This window comes from Euprymna scolopes, chromosome 22 (assembly GCF_053919585.1).
Source record: "Euprymna scolopes isolate OS-2025 chromosome 22, ASM5391958v1, whole genome shotgun sequence".
Taxonomy (NCBI): Eukaryota; Metazoa; Mollusca; class Cephalopoda; order Sepiida; family Sepiolidae; genus Euprymna; species Euprymna scolopes.
The window spans coordinates 118337434-118346437 of record NC_136503.1 but is presented as its reverse complement, the minus strand read 5'-3'; positions in this window follow the sequence as shown (position 1 = coordinate 118346437).

The following is a 9004-nucleotide window of genomic DNA, read 5'->3' as shown; positions in this document are numbered from 1 at the left end:
TAGAGGATTAGGCAAAACACCGTATGAAGCGTTTTGCAATGTAAACCCTAAAATAAACCGAATGTATATATTTGGTTCAGATTGTTTTGCATTTATAGAAAATACCAGTAAACTAAATACTAAAAGCGAAAAAAGTATTTTCGTAGGTTACAATAAAACAGTCCAGCCTATTTAATCTACTTTCCAGCTCAAAATGCTATAAAAAAGGGTCAGATGGGTAAAATTCAATGATATATTAAATTTAAATAATGGCGATCCAGTGGATGAAAAACGAGAAGAAATATTACCCAGCATCTTAATCGATCACAATGAAAATATTAATAACGACGACAATTACAGTAGAACTACTGACGAAAATATTAACCAGACACGTTGATACGCTATAAGGGAGCGAAAAGCGCCAGATTCTTAACAATTGAAAAGATACAAGACTACGCAGTGGATTACTGCTACTCGTTGAAACACGCACCGGGAAGTTATAATGAGGCGATTAATTCAGAAAATCACCAAGAATGGAAACACGCTATGATATCCGAATTGAAAGCTTTATCTGAAACATACGAAATAGTGGCAAAACCAATAGATATAAATATAATTTTTTCACGCTGGGTTTTTTTTCTTTTGGATCACAGCTTCTTGCAGTGAGACTTTTAAAGCAAGATTTGTTGCAAAAAGTTTTCCACAAATTTCTGGAGTGGAATATTTTGCAACATTTTCACCAACGACAAAGTTAACCGCAATTAGAATTTTATTACAACTTGCCGCTCAACACAATTTAAAAATACATCAAATAAATGTAAAAAAAAAAACTGCTTATTTAAATGCTCCGATAGAATGTGAAATCTATATTTACCCTCCAGAGGGATATAAAATGAAAAATAAAAATTGCGTGTGGAAACTGAATAAATCGTTATATGGACTAAAACAAAGCGCTCACAATTGGAATTTAACACTCCATAATTATTTAATAGAACAGGGATTCAAGCAATGTCCCGTATACGCGTGCATTTATACCAAAAATGTAGGTAATAAATTGTTGATTTTGGTTTTTTGGGTTGACGATAGGCCTCAAACTGTGGCAACACTTTAAAAGATGTTAAAAATAAATTAAATAAAAAATTTAAAATGGCCGATCTTGGACGACTGTCATGGTTCCTAGGTATAAAATTTTCCTGCGAAAATGAAACTATAACAATGAACTAATCACGATACATTGAAAAAATTCTGCTCAAGTTCTGAATACAAGATTGCAAACCGCGGACAACTCCCGTCGAAATGGATATAAATAAAAATATAGTGACCGAAACAAAATCCATAGATGATCGAATATACAGAGAAATGGTGGGGAGTCTATTCTATTTGATGACCGCAACTAGGGCTGATATGTTACACTGTAACAAAGCTATCTCAAAACTTATCGTGACCGACAATTAAGGATCTTAATCGTGCAAAACAAATCCTTCGTTATCTTAAAGGAACCAAGAAACAATCTTTAATATTTAAAAAGTCTACATATCCTCTAAATTTAGAAGGATTTTCAGATTCAGATTGGGGCAACTGAGGATAGAAGTATAGCGGGGTATTGCTTTAGACTGTCAAAGACTGGGCCTATGATCTCTTGGAAAACTAAAAAGCAACAAATTGTTGCCCTTTCTATTTGTGAAGCAGAATTTTTGGCACGCGCCCATTCCGCACAGGAGGCAATTTTTCTGAACACCCTTCTAAAATCTATTTTAAAACCAGATCTAAGTAAAAAAAAAAACTATAGTAGTTTATTGTGACAATCAGAGCAGTATCTTATTAGCAAATAATTCTATGATCCATCAAAGGTCCAAGCATATTGATATCAGATATCATTTTATAAGGAATGAAATAAGTAAAAAATCTATTACTCTTACTTATGTGACGTCTGAGAATAATATAGCCGACATTTTCACTAAACCTATAAAAAGAATAAAATTAAAACATTTTTTAACCGAACTTTTTGGAATCTAATTATGAATAAATCTCTTTTTAGAATAAAATTAAAACATTTGTAACCGAACGTTTTGGAATCTAATTATGAATAAATCTCTATTACTCTTACTTATGTGACGTCTGAGAATAGAAACCCAAAAAGAGAAGCTTGAACAGTCGAAGTCACACAAAAACAAAAAATGTTAATTGTCCCGGGCACGACGTTAAACTGCGACCATTTCTATCTTACTAACCAAATTAACCAACTAATACCTAACATAATGTTTCCAGTTTTTGTTTAAAAAAATGTATATTTGTGAATTTTTGTGCATATATGTTTATATGTATTTGAATAGGATTATATTTGTATTTATATATATATATATATATATATATATATATATATATATATATATATATATTTGAAAAGTGTTTATTTTTATATGTATCAAAAAAATCAATGTGATTTACAAAAAAATGGCTTCTTTTTGCACACATTATACCAATATATTAATAATGCTTTTTGACCAATGAGAATAAAGACAAATTCCCCCAAGACAAAATAAAAAAAGACAATTATTTTATTGGTTTATTTTTATTTGTTCATTTATTTGTTTATTTTTATTTTTTATTTATTTATTTATTTTTCTTTGTTTTTCTCAAGTCAAACCAAAATTGAATACGAAAGGATTTTTCCATTATATAAAAAAGTGGGGGGTAAATGTTTTTGACTCATGATGGGATGTATGAGACCAATGATTTCGACAATCGTTCTTATAACCACCGGCTATGCTAACCAACCAATGAAAATCTTCCAAAGTTACTATAAAATGTGTCAAATTTTTTATTAAATCAGTTCGCCGTTAACTACGTCAGGGACCTCATTTGATTCTTGGCCGCCATTTTTGTTACTAGTAATTACTTTTTTTTCGCGACTGCGCTGCTTCTCCACCGCCATCTTTGTTCAACAGAATGTCTCTACACTTAACCAGACTATGTATTCACGTGAAATAACCTTTTTCCTCACCCTATTCCCTCTGCTTCACTATATGTTACCAAGTAAGATCTATGATTTACTTGTAGTTTCATTAAAAACTTTTGCAAGCAAAATCCGATCCCGCATTTCGCTAAATCCTACCTTCTGATGAGAAGCAAAGTATTTCTTCGAAACTCCGCGGATTAAGGACTATTTACTTATTTTGTGCTTCCTTTTTAAGATTAAATATGTTTTTAACTCTTTTTCAAATTGTTTTTAACATGTTTTATTAACTACTTGTTCTTATTATAAGCTATATTTCCTATTTGGTTTTATCGAGCTTTTACATCTGGTTGAGACTACTTTATAAATATTAACTCTTCAATATTTATAATATACTTTAGTTTTGCCATCTTGGATTATTTTAACTTAACTGTAATTCTTATTTCATTATATATATATATATATATATATATATATATATATATATATATATATATATATATATATATATATATATATAAGAAAGAAATAAAGAGCGGGGAGAGAGATTAAATTATAGACGATAAACTATATGTACCTAAGATGCCTATATGGATTTGTTAGTCAGTTCAATATAGAAAAATGTTAATGGGAAAATAAGGTAAAAATGCTCTTCATAATTTCAAAATCTTATGCTTCTCTAAAGCAATCCATACAGACGCTATGATTAGCAACTGCCCAATTTAGATCCAGAATCCAAATCAAAACAACATTGACCCTAGAAATCCGTTACTCCAACTCCACTCACGAACTCTCCAATTTCCCCATTTTCCCATATCCATACAACGCAAAACTCAACCAATCTACCAACCCTAATGTATGCCTAAAATACCCACATTGGATCGTTCGGTTTTTCATTAAAACGCGCAGCTCTAATTACATCTACTCTTTCACTAAGCCCAACAACACCTCTATATCCACCCTATTAAGAAACCTCAAGATGTATTCATTGTTCTTTGAAATGAACCATATAAAAAACCAAAGCTTTTCCGACCAGGAAATCAGTGTTGTCATCTATATAACGCTGGGGCTACTACTATCGTCACATCTAGAAAACTCAATGTCACAAATTCTAAGAATGTGATTATAGGCGAACTTTTATGCGAAAAAGGAAATTTAAATATAGAAATTTCATGAACACCGATAAGTCACCTGATTCCTGTATATCTATATTAATCACCCCTGATAATACACGATCTACTCCCTATAACAATTAGATCTACTTTTATTAAACAGTTACGACCCCTTTACCATATATCTCCATTGTAACTCACTGTTTTCCTCTATTCCCCGTGAATCCTTCCCGATTTTCATTTGGATATCTATCCCATCGATCTCTAAACTTTATTCAAAGCTTAACCGCATTAAGATAATATATTATATTCAAGTAAAACTATACTTTACCTAAGAGCATCAATCAACTTAAAGTTATTTCTCCCACTATATTCAAATTATTATGCCTATCTGCACATTCTATTCTTTCTATATTACCCTGAATGACCACATCCTTATATTGTCTTAACGTTTTTAATTTAACTTGACCATACTCCTTTTAACCTTTCTACATTAACTTAATGTTATCTGAACAACACATTCTGTTTATCACTCTCATATCTTTACATAATCAACAATATACTTTACCCCTGTCTTTTCCCTATCCGGACAACCTATTAGAGCACTGCGCCTTATCCCTAACTGCATTGTTGCGACCCCCGACTGGAAAAAGCGCTAGATATCTGAATTTTTCTCCTCCTGTTTCACTGTTAACCGGTCACCTCGCCGCATTTTACCATTTTGCAACCTCTACAGACTTCTCTGAGTTTAGGTTAACTCTTTAATAACTACTTAACCATCTTAGTATTGAAATTATAAATTAATCTCCTCTCCCCCTAAAGCCTAATACCTGATGACTTTTTTAAGATTCTCACTCAAGAATGGTAAAGTTTATAAATAAGAGCCGAAGCCTCTTACCACTAATATGGTATCGTTTATAAATAAGAGCCGAAGCCTCCCGTCATTGTCAGTTTCTTACACACCTATTAGCACCCTCCATAACCTACCTTTTTGCTACTCCTTATATACTTCTCCCAAGTACCACTGCGACTAAGAATAAATCACTTCTAAGAAGTCAAATCTGTTATAATCTCATCATCTCCGTTAGTGAAAACCCCACCCACTTACCTCTCTGCAATTGCTTATTACCCTTTCTTTACCTTCTTCTCTTTATTGTTTTCTCTTCCTCTTTCCTTGAATTACTTTACATTTGCTTCTTATTCATCATTTTACCCCAATTCTTACTCGAACATAGTTGGATTTTATGTCGCTCAGCGATTTACACATTTCATCTTTGTAATTTAGGTGTTAAATATTTTACTCTTCTAAGAACTTCTGTTATTATTTTGTTCACATCGGACGATTTATATCGAATTCTGAGAAGATATTCCATCTAAACTTGAAGTTTTTTTGCAACTAAATTCTGAATATCCTCTGCAAGAATTTCATCTTAGCATCTTTATAAACATACAGCTGGACTAAACTTGTCAGATGCCTTTGATCCTTACCTGGAGTAGATGTCTCTTTCCATCTCTCTACTGACCTGAATAGGCATTTATTAGATTCATTATATAAGTAATAACCGGCCGATCAAAGGTTTACTAAATTCTATTATTTTGTATTCTATTCTTTTATTTCTGTTGTACAATTATTTATTTACAAGCCTATTTTTCTGTCCTCCCTTTTCTATCCACATTTCCTTATGGATATCTCTTCTTCTTTTTTCTTAAACACAGTTTTTAATTTTCCATAATTCCCTTCCATCAAAAATAACGCCATGCAGTCCATTTTTTATATAAAAGCAACTTTATCTCACTTTATTTTGTTTTTTTCTTCATCTATCTTAAGTCCTATATTTTATCCACCTTCATTTCATGTTTTTTTTTTATTTTTACGTTTATTTGTATCCGCATTTTTAATTTTTGTGTTTGTTTTTCGTTTATTTTTATGTTTATTTAATTTATATTCCCTTCCAAATGTGCCCTAAGCTTGATATCGCATTTCTTATATTTGTATCCTTGTTTTCTTTCTCCAATTCTGACGAGAAGCATTACCCTTCGGAATGCCTTGGTATAAAGAACCTATGTTTTTGCTTATTGAAAATAAATAAATGCTTATCTTGTGTATAATTTCATTTTATTTTCATGCTCTAACCCCATATGCTAAGATTCTTATATCTTGATACCTCTTTATATAAAGAATCTACATGCATTTCGTAAGCCCACTTGATATATATATATATATATATATATATATATATATATATATATATATATATAAAATGGGTTAAGAAATTCCAACGAAAGAAAGATGTATATTTAAATAAGGGGGTAGTCACCAACAATGTGTATTTTTTAACATTATTTTATTATTCCGTGTCTTGGTTTTTCATTGAGAATTATGTTTAGTTCATTGTAATAATGTTTTTAAATCATTGAAATTGTTTTTACGCGCTTCAGACGTTCTGGGAAGAGTCCTCGTCAGAAATTATTTTCAAATGTGTTGGAGATATAAAAATGACATTTTCGTAGTTCATTTAAAGTGTTTCCAAGGGGTGGAGGCGTGCAACACTAGGAAACACCTAGAACCATAGTATAATATCTGTTCCAACACCTCGCTCCCTCCTCAGTCAGTGGAGGAGAACCCCCTCATGACTGAGACAACTATCATCCCTTCTATCATCCCCCTCCCATACCTATACCCCCTCCAATTGGCCCCCCTCTGGGGAACAACATCTTCCCCACACTAGGAACGGATCCTGGGTCTGGCTATACCCACATGGGGAGACAAATAAATAGAAACATTAAAAAATCCCCTATACATATTTTTAAATACAACCCTCTATCTAAACAAGCATAATATAAGGAATACCCGAAAAGACTGAAACGAAAAATCACAATACTAAAATCCAATAATCCAAAAAATAAATATCAAAATAGAATGAAAGCACCCCTACCCTTATTTCTGAAGAGCTGGTCTCCGCCCTCCTCACACATACACATTAGTAACGACCTTGGATCACAGTCACCTTCCTAGGGAAGCAACTAACCTATAATACTATAAAACAGTACACACATTCTCAAACCAATAAAAGAAAACACACACACACATACACACATACACACACACCCTACCCTAAAGGAAAAGGAAAAAAACACACACACAAGCAGAAAGAGAGAGTGAGAGAGAAAGAAACATAACACAAGAGTGACTACAGCCGAGGTCAGCGGCCTCGACAAGCCCAATAAAAGAGTAATAAAAATTGAACATGCCAATGAATAATAGACACTTACACGCCTCCACCCCTTGGAAACACTTTAAATGAACTACGAAAATGTCATTTTTTTACATCTCCAACACATTTGAAAATAATTTCTGACAAGGACGCTTCACAGAACGTCTGAAACGCGTAAAAACGATTTCAATGATTTAAAAACATTATTACAATGATCCAAGCATAATTCTCAATGAAAAACCAAGACACGGAATAATAAAATAATGTTAAAAAATACACATTGTTGGTGACTACCCCCTTATATATAAATACGTAGATTAGTTTGGTATTTTAGATATTTTTTGGGAAATATATTTTGATACTGATGGGTCGCTCCTTAAGCATAAAATAATATCGTTTTTGTATCATATTTCATTATTATCATTATTATTGTTGATTGTTGCAGCAGTAGTAGTACTAGTAGCAGTAGTAGCAGCAGCAACAGTAGTAGTAGTAGTAGTATAGTTTAAATTCAAAATTTAAACCCTAACCCTGCATTTTTCATCGAGAATAATCGTAGAAAATGAAAGAAAAACGAACACATAAGTAGGAATACTTTCTGCAGACCGTTTTTTAAGTTTAAATATATAAACGGTCACTAATAGACTCGAAAATAAATTAAAATCGGCTTCAATTTATAGTCTGTGTTCGACTTCAACAAGCCCGTTTATAAAATAATTCACTAACGCACATGAAACATCACTTCTCAAGATTTATCAGCATGTTATATAACTACGAATACAAAATATTCCTATAAAACACATGCGAATAGTTTTATTTATTATTTAATTACAAATAACATTGCGTACGTGCAATAAAACACAGCAGAAAATCGCTGCCACGAGTCAAATAATTACACATATAAATCTCAAATGTTTTTTTTCTGTATGAAATATATATTAAAATTCTGAATTAATCTCACTTGACTAAACACAAGATTTCAAACAATAACAAATATCGTATAATTTATAATCACGATGAAATTTATAATTACAATCAGAGTCGTCGATAAATCCCCACAGAAGACACATATCGCAGTATATGTAAATAATCAAAGAATCACATGTGTGTTTATATAATAGCAACCTCTGGAAACATTTGGACAACACTGAGCTGATTTGTACATAGATTAATTAAAATATAAGGTTTCCTCAATTTAAAAAACCACATGATCGCTAATACAAAAAAAAAACTGTCAAAGCTTTTATTTTTAAAAACTAGTGTAAGCATAACGGAAATAGTTACTGCCACAGAAAAAAAACTCTTCTGATAATTGTTCTAGAATAATCAAATAATTATATGTTATTTCAGTAAGTAATAACGCCTTTTAACCATATTTAAACAACAGTAAGCCAACCTCATTCTACTCCCGTTGCAATTAAACATATGAACATCCAACTTGTAGCACATTAATTTGATGATGCACTCAGTGACCTCACTTCTGTTATTTCATCTCTCTGATTATTGCTGATTAAAAAACCCAGGTTTTGAAATATTGAATTAAATATTAAATATAAAATTATTATAAAAACGATATCGTTTTATGCTTTAAACATAAACTATCATTATCTTCCTCTCTCTCTCTCTCTCTCTCTCTCTATATATATATATATATATATATATATATATATATATATATATATATATTATCCCTATACTTTTACCTGCTTTTATTTTTTCCATTTTTTATTTGTAAGATTTGA